Source organism: Copadichromis virginalis, linkage group LG15 (genome assembly GCF_057382275.1).
Source record: "Copadichromis virginalis isolate Kocher_CV1m ecotype Utaka linkage group LG15, C_Virginalis_male_GT1.1, whole genome shotgun sequence".
Taxonomy (NCBI): domain Eukaryota; kingdom Metazoa; phylum Chordata; class Actinopteri; order Cichliformes; family Cichlidae; genus Copadichromis; species Copadichromis virginalis.
Window position 1 is genome coordinate 6,806,777 of NC_140632.1, and position 16,148 is coordinate 6,822,924.

Below are 16,148 nucleotides of genomic sequence, written 5' to 3' on the forward strand. Positions count from 1 at the left end.
ATCACTATGTTGCTATTATCCACTAATAAATATTAGAGATGACTGGAGGGTTTTCAAATTCTTTTTGATGTGTTTTTCAAAAGTTAGCCTTATCTAAACTCCAAATTTGTTGATTTAAATGTATTTTATCAGATTCGATGATTTATTAAGGCTAATCAGTGCTTCCATAAACAGAAGAAATCAGTTGATGTGAGTGCTGATTATTGCTGATTACACACTCGGGTGTGTGGCTGTTGAAAAAAAAAAATTGCCTCACTTCTCTGTAATTTACTTATTTTATTGGACAGTTTCACAACATGCTTGCTATCAGTTTAATATCTGACACAGGACTGCGGTTACAGCCGCCTCATACCATCTGTCTTAATCTGTTCTAATCTACATCTTATTGGTTTTTCCATCAGTCATCCATCAATCAATTAATGATATTTGGGAGTACAATTTCTTTTATATCTGGTACTTGTTGCATATACTCATACCGTTTCTGCTCTTCCCACACAAGCACACAGTCTACACTCTCAGCCTTTTTCACAAATTTTTACACATTTCAATTTTGAGTTGAAAGTTGTCTAAAATCCGCCTTCTGTTCAGAAATCCAAATAGCAGGGCGATAAATTTTATTCACCGCATTCGACAGTGGGTCAGTGGCTGATTGGTATATACCTCTCAATATCCCCATGGCCTAGTTGTAACAGAAACCACTGAAACTGAGAGAACAGGGGACTACTGTTTGGGTTTCGTTTTTATCACACGGGAAAAACGAGCAAGTCTGTCATTTTAAACGGATAGAGTGGAAGGTAGAAACATGCGGAAATGGCACAGCAAAATAAATAGTGTGGATCACTTTTCTTTGGGTTAAAATTATTAGTCTGTGTTCTGTAAGATAAAGTCATTTAAAAGGCTTCAGCTCTCCTGACCAAAATCAACACATCTGGTTTCTAATGAGGGCAAAGCAGCCAGTTAATTAGCAATACCGTCATCAATTACCCGCTGACCAATCGTACAGAAGCACACACAAACCAGATGCTAAACAGCTTTGCTTTTATGACCAGAACAGTTTGCACGTGCCTCAAGGACACATCCTCCTTGACCCAGTTACCGCAGCAGAGAAAACCACAAAGTCCCGCTTCTCCTCCGATCGGCTCCACCAGCTGTTATACAGTGTGAGATATAAATCCATCACCAACCGTTCTGAGGCTTAATTTCTGACCTGAGGGCTATTATTATTCTGGTCCACATGTAAAACAAGTACAAGTCTGATATTGTTTCCACAGGTGTACACATCCAGTTTAAAACATAAGAAAACTGATTTCTGTACCCCCGCATTGTGAGTGGTAGTCAACGCCAGAATAACAACAAATTTGGCAACAGGCCTCAAAATTTTTTACAAAATTAAGATCTTAGAACAGCTTTAAACACTGGAAGTGATTTGCAGCGATGTGGTGAACAGTGGGAGGTAAATTATGCTCAGTGACTTGAAGTGAGCAGGTCCCAACATAAACTTCTCTCAACTTCCAGCAACCACTGAATCCCCAAAGCTATTTAACTTGGATACTTCCATCTATACTGATTTATATTGGTATGGTTCTGTTTTGGACCCTCTCATCCCTTCTGCATTAACTGTAAATCTGTACAAATATATTGTATGTTAAAAATATTTTTCAGATTCATCTATCTTTAATGCAGGCGTGCTGCATTTTGCTTTTTAAGATTAAGCTTGATTTTTAAAGATTTTCAGATGCAAATAAACAGATCTGACCAATCAGATCACTGCATTTGGCAACAAGTGCGCTCTTATCTCAAAACACTCATCGGTACTGAATATACAAATAGTAATATAATACTGTTTTACTTCAGACACAGCTAGACGCAGGTAAGGGTCAGTCAGCTTTGAAATTATTTCTCTGCCTCCTCAGAGGTGGTCCCAACTCCGCCAAAGAGCTTAAACTACCCTGAAATATGTACAAAAGCAGCTCCGATATAACTTCAACTCCTGGACCAAACCATGAAATTCTCCCTGCTTCTTACCTCTCGGGAGGATTAGATGAACCCAGAATCTCAGTTTTTCTTTCTGTTGTTTAGAAACATCAGAACCAGCTCGTCTTGTTTCTGATGCTGGTTTGATAGCTTGGTGCTGAGTTTTGGTGTGTATATACATTACAGCAGCAGTCCCCAACCTACGGGTGACTCACGGGCCGGTACTGGGCCACGAGAGTTGAGGCTTGGGTGTAAAATTTATGGTTTTCAGGGTCTTTACCAGTTTTTATCCTTTTTTTAAAACATCGTTTTTATCGTTAACTCGGTTTCCCTGGGTCTTTATGAATAAATTTTCTGTTTTTTGGTATTGTACTGGTTTAACTGGCAAAAAAGGTTGGGGACCGCTGCATTAAAGGAGAAGTTCTCATCCTAAAAACTCAGAAATTCATGCTTTGTGTAAATGGCCTCAGAGCAGACAATGCACCTCCCTGCCTTTATATATATAGAGGCTGGAGATGAAGGTGGGTTGCAAAGTGGATTGCAGGTGTGTAGAATAACCAGTTCCACATGTAGAGGAATCCCAGCTGACCTTTTAGCTGGTCAGCTGTGGGCTTCCTGGTCTATAACACTCTCCGGTTTAATCACCCTGAGGGAAACTAGATGTTAGCGCCAGATTTAATTGGATCCCAACCAGCAGCTGATAAAAGTTGATATATCAATATCATGACAGCCCAGCGAAAACAGACTTCAAGCTCGGATTTGAATACGAGTGTATCAATAATACATGGTTTGTACAGTATATTTACCAGAGAGTGAGATGAGTATCATCGTGACATGTTCTTTTCCTGCTGCCTCTATTTATGTATCACGCTGCCACTTGTCGGTATTTGATAAGGCTGAGGTTGGCACGCGCTTCAAGAATGCCATGATATAAATGAAATTTCTTTGAAACTCTCTCTCTCATTTGCTTCTCAATGCCACTCTCTCGCTCAGTCTCTCTCTCTCCCTCCTCCTGCGCCTCACTCTCTCTGTCTCCATGTAAGTCATCCCTCCTCTCCCTCTGCTCACCCTATAATCAAGTCTTTTTCAAGTTGCTTTCCAAAGTCCCATGCTCCTCTTCTGTCTCGCACATCTTCATCTCTCGCCTCGTTCTTCATTCCCCCTCCTCCTTCAAATTTCTTTTGTAGAGACACGGGGAAACGTGGCCCTGTTGAGAAGGCACTCCTATTAGTGGACAATACAGGGCAGGGATTTGTGTACAGCCCATTACTTTATACACTCACACCATTACTGCGGGGTCACGGAACAAAACTGATTGTGACACGCTGCATTTTTCTTCATAAAAGCCATCTGGCATCTCCAAATGAAAGAGGGTGACAGTCCTTTGATTTACGCTATGTTATCACTGACACTTGGATTTGTAATGTAGCTTTGATGTCATTTTTTTCAGCCCAACACTCAGTTTTAACCATTAATAGACTTGATATGCAGATTGTACGTTTATCAGCCTATCAGGGAAATAAGTGTGCGCTTAGGGGCCTGCCTTCATTTTATATATTTTTTCTGCATGATATGTTTTAAACTAGGGGAAATATTGCAGGCAAAGGCATCGAATCTTCTCAATTCCTTCCTGATGACAGATTTCATTTTAACCATGCGGTGCACGGCACACAGGCTGTTTTGATGTTCTGCTAACTGCAAATGTTCTTGGTGTTTTGTAGTACAACAGCAGGAAAAGTCAGAAATATTAGGCCTGTAAAGGTATGGCATTTGCCAAATGCCCATGACATTTCTTCTTGATAAGGAAAGTAAACCCCCATGAAAGTGAGTGGAAAAGTAGGAGAGACACCGAGTGGTTGGGGTGGATGGGGGTGGGGTGGGGGTGGATGGGTGGGCGGTGTCCGCGTTTGTCAGCTCAGTTTGACGTCCTAAAACCAGGCAACCAGATGGACAGACGCTGAAAGAACAGGCAGATCATTATCATGACTGAGATTACGGCAAAGTGGGTTTGATGAGACATCATGACACTGAGAGCTAACAGGACATTGTGGGAGCATGGTGCACGTCAGCGATGACTCACTGACATTGTCCCACGCTTACAGACATGCACACACAAACACACAGCAAGCCCGTAAATCAAAGTTAGGGGGAACTCACTTTTTTATTCCTGAATTATTTTGAGCTTGACAGTTTTTATTAACGGTGGGAACAGCAGTTGACAGCTGGCATATTCTCTTCTTCTGGAGATTTCAACAGTATCACACAGATTTCATCAGCAGATTAAGGTTACCCATATTTAATGGAAATGCAGTTGTATCCAGCGTGTTTGTTTCATTAAAATCAATGCTGTGCCTCGTATAATGCTAGGAATCACTGAGATGTTACTGCTATGCTGGCTTTTTGAAGCCAAGCTTTATGAACTTAAAGAGTGGAGTGCCATGTTATTGGCTAAAGTAACAGACTGATAAAATACTAGTATTTCCCCCAGTAAATCCAAGGTAGACGCTTTTTGGATGGTCTGTTCTGCACAACAAGCCATAATATTAGCCAGCCAATCCATTAAAAATGCTCCAGCAGCACACACACAGTGAAGAGTGGATGAGGCCTAGCAGATGCTGATAGGCTGCCTAACTCAATTATCCAGGTGGATGACCCCACTCAGAGTTGCTGCGGGATGAGAAAATGATTTTTCTTTCTTTTTTTTTTAGTTTTTTTTTTTTTTTGCGGCCTGTAAATATAATTTTAATGCTGTAAAGTTGGCCATTTTAGAATGGAGTCTATGGGCATTGACTCCCTTTTGGAACCAACCTCAATTGGCACTGAGAGAAACTTCAGTTTGCCTCCTTTGATATGTTAGCTTTATTTTTCAGGCCTATGGGAAGCACTGATACTACATTAAAAAAATTCTCCTTTTTATTTAACTAAACTGAACATCCTCTAAGTCTTCTCATTTATGTTGACCAAAGCTGACCTTCCTTGATCTTTCATGAATCTAGAGACAGCAACGGTTGCATTATTTTCTGCAAATAAGTAAATACTTCTGCCTACTCCTTTTCAAACAAATAACGGAATCATATTTTGTAATGATTGTGAAATAAAAATGAACTGAACTGAACTGAATTTTGTCTATAAAATACCAAGAAAAATTACATATTACATGACTCTACAGGTATCTGTTTCAGTGTGTGAGCAATCAAGCCAATGATGGTCTTTATCCATTCTGACCAATAGTAGCAAGTACCATTTAATACAATCTAATATTAGATTGTACCAGGACCAGGTGGGGTATGTTTTCCGATTCTTTGAGTAAATTTCAAAAGGTTGTCTTTGCCACACTAACAAAACGCTAGGACGATGTCATTAACAGGGGTGATGCTACTGTGCTCTTCTTTCTGTGATAGAGTTTGGCTTTTTTACCAGCCCTAACCGTTTAGCCATAAACATAGCCAAGCAGTGAATATTAGCCAATCAGATGCAAAGTAGTGGGATATTCACACAGTACATCTTAACCTGTAGCCTTAGACTAATTGGGGACATGCCCAGATTTTTTAGGGTTAGGGTTAAACAATATTATTCTTTTTAAAATATTGGTGTAAAGCGATTCTTAAAATGTAGAATGAATTATTTGTTACTGGACTTAGGAATTAGATCAAATTATAATGGCAGAGCAGCCATTATAATTTGGCACCAGTCACAGAAGGAAGCTGCTTTCAGAACTTGAGATTTTGCATTGTGTAAAATAATGCCTGACTGTTTGCCTGCATCAGGATTGTTTGTTGCAGGCAAACAGTGCAAATGTGTTGAGGTTTCACAGGCAAGTGAGTACTAACCACATGACATTAACTTGTCCGCCATGTTGGACATGTGACAATCATGGTGACAACGTAGGATCAAGTGAATAAGGCACTACTCATTCAGAGACTGGTCTGTAGCCATCTGGCAACCATTGGATGTAATGAGTATTCCCCAACTGGATGCTAGTGTATGGTGGAGGTGAATGGCAGTTGTAGGGAGATGACTGCTAAAGTTTGAGTCACACAGGCCTACAGACCAGGCGGTAATCCCGTGACAACCATCTGTGGCTAGGAAAAAATATGTATTCTCCAAATAAGTGGCAAAAACCACAAATGCTATCTCTGAGTTGTACTGAAACTTTGAAGAGTGCAACACAAAATGGGCATAGAGACCATTCACCTGCAAGTAAAAGTGGCACCGTTCGAAAACACACTGGGTGCAGCATAAGAGCTGAGGCACAACTTTTACTTCGCCATCTCTAGTTTGCATCGCACTTATTCATCTAGTAGTTAACAAATATTTACTGACAAATACGAAAACCTGCAGTCAACCGTGGTTATCTGCTAGCAACCAGGTTTTTCGGTGCAGCACCATTTTTGCAACCACTTTCACCCAGCAACAGCTAGCAACATCCAGGAAACACAGCAAGCAAGTTGGGGAATATACATTTTCCACTAGCAAACAGTTGTTGTATCACATCCAATATGGCAGACAACTCTTGAGCAATGAGAAACCTAAGTAGACAAACAGATGCATGAACAGCCCGTCACTTTAATCTTCAGTGACTTAATTACTTTTTGCCAGAGTCGGCGTGTTAGGCGTGTAGTGTTAGGCTCTACATGGCACATAAAAAACAGATAAGTAGAATTTTGAGATCCACGTGTCTTTGGTTCTATTAATGCTTGTACTAATGAATGAATATTGAAATAATTTCACTCTAGCCTCTTTTTATGTTAATATTCAACTAGATATTTGGTTATCTAAAATCAGTGTACTGAAATAAATACGAATGTGACACAAACAAGGCTGAAAAAAAATTTCTTTATTGAGCTAAAAAAAGATGCTTTTTTTTTAACCACTCCTATTGACTGCTGAGTCAAACAGTTCATTTTGGACGCTGCTTCCAAGTAGACACACAGTACACTGATGCATGTCTGCTAACATATGTCAGCACGAGGCAGGTTTTTGTGTACAAATCCTAGAACAACACACCTATGGATGTTTTCGCTTTATACAAGCTGATTTTCAGATGTATTAGAATTGCGTATTATAAGCAGACAGTTTATATTTGTTTATGTTTAAATTTCTGCTAAATAACTGTGTCTGCCTTTCTGTGAAGCCTTCTTTTTTGGCTTTTCTAACATTTGTGTTTGATAAAACTTTCTATCTAACGTGTATCTTTGCCTTCCACGAGGCCCCCGTGGAGCCCCAGAGGCAAGATAAGGTGTACATCCTGTCTTGACAGTAATTTGAGTTTAAGCCCAAGATTCATACCATATATCAGTCTGTCACAGTCCCATCCTTCCTGTCACTCGCTGCTGCACTATCTAATATAGCAGCAATGCCATAAAATTAATCTTTAAAAAGATTTCTGATGTGGCATCCCTGACAGTTTTGGAGAGGAGCCTGTGGAGAGAGAGAGAGAGAGAACTGTCACCATGTTGCGAACGCACACTCGCATATTCACGCTCTCACACATATGCATGCACACTCTCAGACAGCTAAGTGTCAGAAAAGTCCACTGTGTCATATAAAAGATGCAGCCACCCCCCTGGGCAACGCACAGATAGTGGCTCGTAGAACTGCACACGCACCAACTGTCAGTCATTTATTGGTGGTCGGGGTGGGGAGGGGGTACTGTGTGGGAGGGTGTCCTGCATACTTTTTAAATTTGTGAAAGTGTGTGTGCATGAGGGATGCATATTTGTTTATGTGCATGGACTAAATCCAGACTGCCTTAAAACGTTTTGATTTCCACATACACAGTGAAGCAGCGACAAACTAAAACGTGTGGAGGAAAAAAAATTAAAGAAGGCCAAAAGTTTTGGTGACGAAAAGAAGAAAAGCGAGGCATCGGGGGTGAAGAGAGAGACTGAGAGGATGAGACATGAGAAAGTGTGATAAGAGCTGTAGAAGACGATGATGTGCTGCGAGATGGAGCCACAAGTGAATCAACGGGTGTCTTTCAACGCGGAAAAAGAGGTGAAGCGGGGACAAGGGGGAAAAAAGAAGTCGAAACACGGAAAAAGTTGGTTCAACAAAACCTCTTAACAAGATAGGATCGCTTATCTAACAGAGGAGCAGGAAAAAAAGAAGAAGAAAAAATATCAAATGTGGCTTTCATATCAATTTCATATTAACATCAGATGCGCCTGTTGTCAGCATGCGGTGGGCTTTTTACTCCGGGATGAATTGCAGTAGAAATATGATAGTAAATCAAACTCCAAGCCACCCAATTCATTGCTGAAGAAAGTTGAAAACAGGTTTCCAGCTTCTATGCTAATAGTTGCATTGAGACGATGAATGAGGGGATCCCCACACATTTAATCATAGGCGTTCTAGTTAAAACATCCACCCTGAGTCACTGACTTAATCCATCTGCCCCGTCTGTGTTTGATCAATGGATGCATTTGTTGAAATTGTGGCATGAAATTGCTTTTTTCCCCCCTTCCCCATTCAACACATCTCTAGTGGGACATTTCTACCCCACCAATTCTATTGCTTGAGCCCTGAGCTATTATTACTGGTGATTCCATTTGATTGTTACTCGTTTTTACTGTACAGTTTCATGTGAAATGAGCAGAGCACAGATTGGCTTAATGCCACAGTAGATAATGGATTTGATTGACTTGCCTGCTGCAGTCAAACTTGTCCCAGGGCCCAGATGGCAGCTTGTGTTATTTTCAAGTCTTAATGGATTTAGCTCAACTATGTTAGCGATAGAGTTTGATTTCACTGTAAATGCTAAACTGCTAATCTGCCTAGCCTTCAACTTGTAATTTACATTGTACTTCTTATCAACGACCAAGACTGTCGGAGCCGGGGCTCGAACCGGCAACCTTCCGATTACAAGACGAACTGCCAACTCTTGAGCCACGATTAAAATAAACGTGCTGACTGAAATTAGCTTTAGTTACCCATATGTCTATGCAAATATACCATTACTCTTTTATCAGTAGGAAGTGCATAAAGTGTGTTATTTGTAAGCTTTCACTTGTACTGGGAAACATCATAAGTATAGCTCATAAGGTTTTGCTGCTAATGGCGAGTTCAGGTTAAAGCATTGCAGTGGGGTTTTGTTGGGTTTTTTGGGTTTTTTTGCAACCTCTCCAGTATCTGTTTTTTACCTTCAAAACATACCTCTGCTTGCACACCAGAGAGTCTCTAGTCTGCAAATGAGCCCCTCTGTGCCCGTCTGTGGCACAGCAGCCTTCAGTGTTGACTATTACTTGTGACATGCAACCAAGTTGTGTGGGTGGGATGTTGCCTGAGACCACTGAATGGTGGCTTCAGAGAAAGTGTGGGGGCTGCATCAGAGCCAAAGTCACACATTTTTAAAAGCAATTTATTTTATCGGGTGTTGTTAAAAAAATTCAAATAACATGAATCTCAGGACTAACTGAGATCAGTAGATGCTTTGTCTTGGTTTGACAGGGGACGTCTTCTTAAATATATGTGAGAAATCTGGTTATGTTTCACTTTAAAGAGTCAGATATTGTGCATGGCCTTGTAAGAGCCAAAACGAGCCCCTTACAGTCCATGGGATATGCAGAATTTGCATGGAATTTTTGCATTCTTCTTTACAAGTAACACCTTTTCACTTCTCACACAGCAATTTGATCATTTCTTAATATACGAATAATGATTAGCGCAGCTTTAACAATTCAGCTGTTCTGTTTCCGTGTGAAAATATTGTTTAGGGTTTCTTTCTCTTTTTTTCTTCTTCTTTGTTTTGGAATTCACAAGTATAAAGCTCTGACAGGATTCTGAATTATTCCTTAAGGTGTGGCTGGATGAAATAGTTTACTCGCTCCATGCTTCTCTTAGCAGCCCCTCCCTTTCATGAAATTATGGATTCCACCTGGGGTAGAAGCACTATAATTGGCCCACCGATCAGAGAGATTGAAGAGGTTAGAGTGACTTTGTTGAGGCATTTGATTAGAAATGGTAATAGGTTTGGTATGGTTAAGGTCAGGGTTATGATCTGGAACAGACCTCATCACTATCTACCCCCCAGCACACTCACACACAAACAATTCCCCCAAAACCCCATCCAATCTGATAGGAGAAAAGTGCTTCAAGCATTATGGGTTAAGGCCTCATCTAACACCCGTGGGAAATTATGGCAAAACAAGGCAGGGAGATGCACAGTGACTGATTATGTTGGTGTGAAATAACAGAGAGAGAGACACAGTGAGAGAAAATGACAGAAAAGTGGATACAGCCAGAGAGTGAGGTTCAGTTAAATAGAGTGAAAAATTGACTTTAGAGAGAATAAAGCTAATATCGTCCCATCACTGATTTTCTGCCCTTTAGTGTGATGATCTGCTGATCTTTGTGGTGGCCTGCTGAGGCAACTGACTGTCTGGGTGACTGGTTTGTCTGTTAGACTATTAAACCTTTTTATTTGCTACAAAACTGCTGGAGCTAGTATGGTATGTTTAGACTAGAAAGCTATAAGGTAGCTATAAACTAATATACACTCACCAGACTCTTTACTAACCACACATTGTTAGTACCTGGTTTGACCCCTTCTTGCCTTCATAATTGCCAAACTTGCTTGTAGCATTGTTCTAAGAATATGCTGGAAACATTGCCAACATGGCCCATGTTGGTATTATGGTGTCACACATTTGCTGCATCCAAAAATCTCCTATTCAACCACATCCCAAAAAGGTTTTGTTGGACTGAGATCTGGTGACTGTGGAGGACATTTGAGTGCAGAGAACTCAGTGTCATGTTCAAGAAACCAGTTTGAGATGATCTGAACTTTATGACATGACACATTATTCTGCTGGAAGCAGCCATCAGAAGATGGGTACACTGTGGTCATAAAGGGATGCACTCATCAGACCAGGCTTGTTTCTTGCCCATTCTGATGCTCAGTTTGAACTTCAGCATGTCCTGTTGACCACAGCTCCATGCTTAAATGTATTAAGTTTCTTCCATGTGATTGTCTGACGAGATATTTGCATTTGTGATACAATCTACTATTGCTTGGGGTACAAATGGGAAAAATCTACTACTTTCACCCTCATCTTATTCTGCCCATCATCCATCCAGCCAGCCATATGATATTTTTCTGATTAACTTAGAAGAAATAAGTAGGCACATTTATTAAACTGGAAATTCAACATGCTGTATGAATAAAAACAAAAACACATCGATTTTGGTTAGAACTGACTCTAAGGTATTCAAAATTCATTTTAAAGGCTTATACTTTTCCTTCCTTTTCTTTTGTTTTTTTAGTTGAAAATGTGAAAAAATATGAAATGTAATTTTTGCCTGATTGCATGTGTTGTTATTCGAGTCGTTGAAATAGTCTCTGTAGTTTCATGTCACAATGGCAGCACTCTTCCCCTGTTAACTGTAAGACCATCAGAGGAACGACCACTCTGAATGGTCTCCCCCCCCCCCTCTCCCTCTTGGGAGATGAAGACAAAGGAAAATATGAAGGTGGGAAATTGAGGGGAAATTGAGAAAGACTGAAGGTGTGGGAGGGGGTTGGAGTGAAGAGCGGAGGCAGAAGGAGAAAAGTAGAGATGGAGAGGAAGGTGGTGGAAAAAACAGATCTGGTTCATTGAAGCGGCACTAGCCCACAGTCAGAGACAAAGACCTGAGAGCATGAGTGCGTGATCCTTAACTAGAACACTGGAAATTATAGACTGTATGTGCTATTGCATGTGTGTGTGCCAGAGAGAGAGGGGGATGAGAGACAGGAAGAGAGGAGGAACAATATAGGGAGACTAAGAACAGCCAGAATGGTGCTTTGTACATGCACACAGACACACACACTGGGTTAGAAATATTAATACAGCTTCAGCCAGGGGTTTTGTTTAGGCTTGCAAGCCAAACAGCCCATTCATCACCACACAGATCTCAAGATTATTTTGGAGCTGCAGCTTCATCTTTTTACTGGGTTAAATAGTGCACTGATAAATACATTCCTCAAGTTCAATACATCAATGCCAGTGCAGGCTGCAATTTAATTGTTTTGTGTTCTACTGGTGAACATGGAGTAATCTTTTTTTTTCTTTTTCGCCTCCCAGTGTGTTGAACAGGTTGTGAACTCTACAACTCTTAATATCTGCATTATTTATGGGTTTGGAAAAATGAGCTTAATCTCTAATGTGTCACATTTTCTCTTCCTGTGGTGGTGGAGCCTTGTTGAGAGAGCTCACTGCAGCTGGATGAATACAAAGGGGATAATACGCTTTTTATTATTAGTTCCAGTCTGGGGCCGAGCTATATTAGAAATGCTGTAACCTTTGTGATACACATGCACAAAATCCTGAAACAGGGCTCAATAGAAAAAAGAGAAAACAGAAAAGTCTCTTTTTTGTTTATTTGTTTGTTTATTTTGGAGGAGTATTACCACATAATTTCATAATGGCTCTGCTTTAGTATAGTTGATTTTTTTTAGGTGATTAGCTTAGGTTAGCATGTACGCGTAAAACTGAGGGAAAACAGTTATCTTGGTTCCTTCTAAAGAAATATTAAAATACATATCAAAACTTAAAGCTCACTAATACATATTTCCTGTTAACATTTATTAACTTAGAGATTTTGTAAGGTGGGTTTTCTTAGCTCAGACTAGCTAGGCTAGCTGTTGCTCATTGCTAAGCTAGTTAACCTTCTTCTGGCTACAGGAACCAGTACAAGAACCAGCATACACTAAAAAAATGTAATGGAGTAATGGACTTTACAATGAGGTATAAGGAGAGCTAGACCCCCTCCCTCTCATTTCCACCCATGATTGCATTAATATTACAGTACAGTAGAGCTCAAATTGACGTCCACTAGTTAAAGAATTATTCATTCATTTTTTTTCTACTGACGTTTCAGAAAATCTTTTATATGAAGAGTTTGTAGCCTTGAACCAAGCTAACCAGCTGTGGGGTGAATCATGAGTAGAAAAATATTTGATTTGGGGGAAAAAAGTCAATAAATAAAATAATGGAAATTTTTTAAAAACAAAAAGTACAAGACAGCATTTGTAGTTACTTTTATTGGTGAAAGAACTGTTCCTCACATAATGAATTGCAAACAGAGTCCAAAGCGAACGACTTCCACCCTTCTCTGATTGAATCCTTTTTATCATCAGTGTTTTTTATGGTTAATGATAATACTGTGTTGTAATATCTTTGGATTTTTTTTTGTGTTTGTGTGTGTACAGTAACGCAGTGCCCCCTATGTGTACTAAAATATAGCTCAGTTATGGATGTGGTATTGCACTTCGAGCCTGACTAGAGTCACCGCTCGGGCGGTTTCTGGAGTTTCACAAAAGCAACCAGCCAACATAACCAATTAGAGAGGTCACTGTTTTATTTCAGGATTAGGTAGAGTAGTTGTTTTCTGTAGCACTGTGAATAAAATGATTGATGTCACACGCATACTATCAATTCATAACGTGATAGCTTATAGTAAATATGGTTTTGATGGTCGACATAATTATGTGGCTCATAATTAAAAGCCCTTTTGGAGAATATTAATGGGATTTTTTACTTCCAGAACCTCACTACTGACCTCTTTTTTGGGGAGGCAGCAGGGGGGACATTGAAATTTTGATGGCCAGGGGCAGTACCCCCCAGGCCCCTGGCCCCCCTTAACCACACCCTTGCTGCAGACTCATATTTAACATACAGATATAGGAATGGTATCAATTTTCTCATCAGATTCTCACAAGGTCCAAAACAATAAAATAAAATAAAACTTTTCTTAAAGTGTCTAAATATTCCTTGTTGAATATAACAAGCAAGATTAACGGCTAAAATCGATGTCTGAGAGGATGCCATTTAGAATTAGACATGACTCCTTTTCTTTCTCAACGTCAGTTTTCTAAAGGAAACATTTCATATATTTTATAATCAAAGCTAAAAAAAGTAAAGCTTTTTCCAAACTACTTTTTGTAAAATGTATTTCCCTTATCTAAAATTAAACACCACAGCTCCTTCTGTTTGCTCATTCCCCGAGTGGTTAGCGATTTAGCTAAACTAATTTAGCCAAGCATCTTAACGCATTATTCTTGTCATGTCCATAAATGCTTCCTTCACAGAATGAGAAGAGTTGGCATCGCATTCTCTCGGGTCTTCATAACATTTTGCCAAATTCAGCCTTTTAACGAGAATTACTTGTGATTTGAAAATGCCTGTTATGAAAGTACTGATGGATGATGCTGTGCTGGAATCATTATTACCTGTTTCCCCAGCATTTCAGCAGGTGTATAGAGTGAGAGGAGCATTGACGGAAACGGGGGGGAGGGAGGAGGTGCGAAGAATGAAGAAATATAGTGAAAAAGAAGAAGACAGAGAGAAAGCTGCGGCGACGCAGTGACAGGCACGGGGAGAGTGATGGCAGAGAGGGAGCAAGAGAGAAAATTAGAGAGATTTTACTCATTAAAAAGAGGAGCACAACAAGGGGAGATGGCATTAATCAGAGCTCTGCGCTAATGAGGCATTTACTCATTATGCTGAAATAGAGAGAGGCCACGGAAAGAAGAAGAATAAGAAGGGGAGAAAAGGGGGGAAGGGGGGTGAGATCACAATATAAATGAATGGAGAGAGAAAAAGAGAGAGCAGGAAAAAATTAAGTAACGGCACAGAAAGAGGTGACAGAGCCAAGTGCGGATGTGGTGGGAGGTTAAGAGGGACAGGCAAGGACAAGATAAGGTGGGATATATGGAGTAGAAACAGGTAATGTAAGAACAGGGTTTCTATTTAAAGCTCTCTTTAAGGATTTATGTGCTTCAATAGAAGTGACTTTAAATGCAGACAGTGTACTTATGGGACTGTTGTGAGGATGCTATGTAGACTTTGTTTCATCTTCTTCTTGGGTAACATCAAACCACAATAGGCACACTTTCTTGCAACAAAAACTAATAGATTTTTTTTTTCTAAATCTGAGTGGCACACACAAGAAAATCGGTTTTATGATGTTTTTTTTCTTTCTATATCTTAGTATAAAGATTTATGGTGCTTTTAAAGAGCATTAGGGCCTCTCATTCGGCTAATGGCGAAGTAACACATGGACAGACGCCCGTGTGGTTCGCATGGTTGTCTGTTTAATGATCTATGCCTCCTCTTGCTAAATGGAGTCGTTAATATGTGCATTGTTTAATCCGAGACGACAATCATAGCTGATTCATTGTGCGTCTTTGAGGCTTTTAGAAAATGTAATGACGAGGAGCCTCTACAGATGCTCCACACTGGGCCCGTTTCAGCGTTGCTGAACTGAAATGACTTACCACAGAAAATGTAAAAGTTTAGAGTTTGTTCCATCAGTGAGGGGACTATTCATGCTTATTTGGACATAAAGTGTGACAGCTGCTTTCTCTGTTTTAGGTAATTAACAAATCTGTACGATATAAGGCAATCCTGCCTCATATGAGTACACGCTATCAGACTGTAGCTAGTGGCTTTGTGATGTTGTGCAGTTATGTAGGTAAAATGCTGACGTCAGCTGCTAGCACGCTTACCGTGTTCTCTTCTTGCAAATTAGCATTACAGTAAGTTGCCGTTTAACTCTAAACACAAAGTACGACACAACAGTGGTGCAGTTAGAGCTGGAAAGTTTTAAATCAAAGTGGCAGCGCAGTAAAGGTCTGCGAGCGAAAGTCATCCGGAGATGTAGAAACCTGCTGCTGATGCTAGAAGAAAAGTTAAGGAATCGCCAGTCATTAGGGCTCTTCCACTCAAATGAGTTTCTGCAGTTTTATGGAAATACATGGCAGTATGTGAAAAGATAATTAAATCTGGGTCAGAGTGGTATAGTGAATGATGTTGCTGACATTTATGGAGCCACGTTGGCAGTGCAGCTATAAACCCCCACAGTAGAGTTAACGCTCTAGTGACCCTACCATAAACCTAACCTTAAGTTTCAGATCATAAAAAAATGACTTTTTTGTGTGTGTGCATGTGTGGTTTGGGGCCGGGGGGGGGGGGCTTTTAATGTGTTTTAGTGAGTATTAGTGAATATTTATTCCTTCGTCCCATGATTAGCAAGGCAAAAATCACAGATGCTAATTACTGATAGGTTGGTTCTGATTCTGGTTAAGTTTCCAAGTCATCATTGTCATAGTGATAATGATGACAGTAGCTGCATGTGCACAATTCACATCCAGGCCCAGAATCACTGGAATGACTTTTTATTAGGTACGCCTT

The 16,148-nt window shown here is 40.1% G+C and overlaps 1 protein-coding gene across 2 annotated transcripts in view; it reads left to right on the forward strand.

Moving 5' to 3' along the window:
- Positions 1 to 16,148, forward strand: part of nkain2 (sodium/potassium transporting ATPase interacting 2) — a 113,436-nt gene that overhangs the window by 59,251 nt on the left and 38,037 nt on the right. The gene's annotated exons all lie outside the window — the stretch shown is intronic.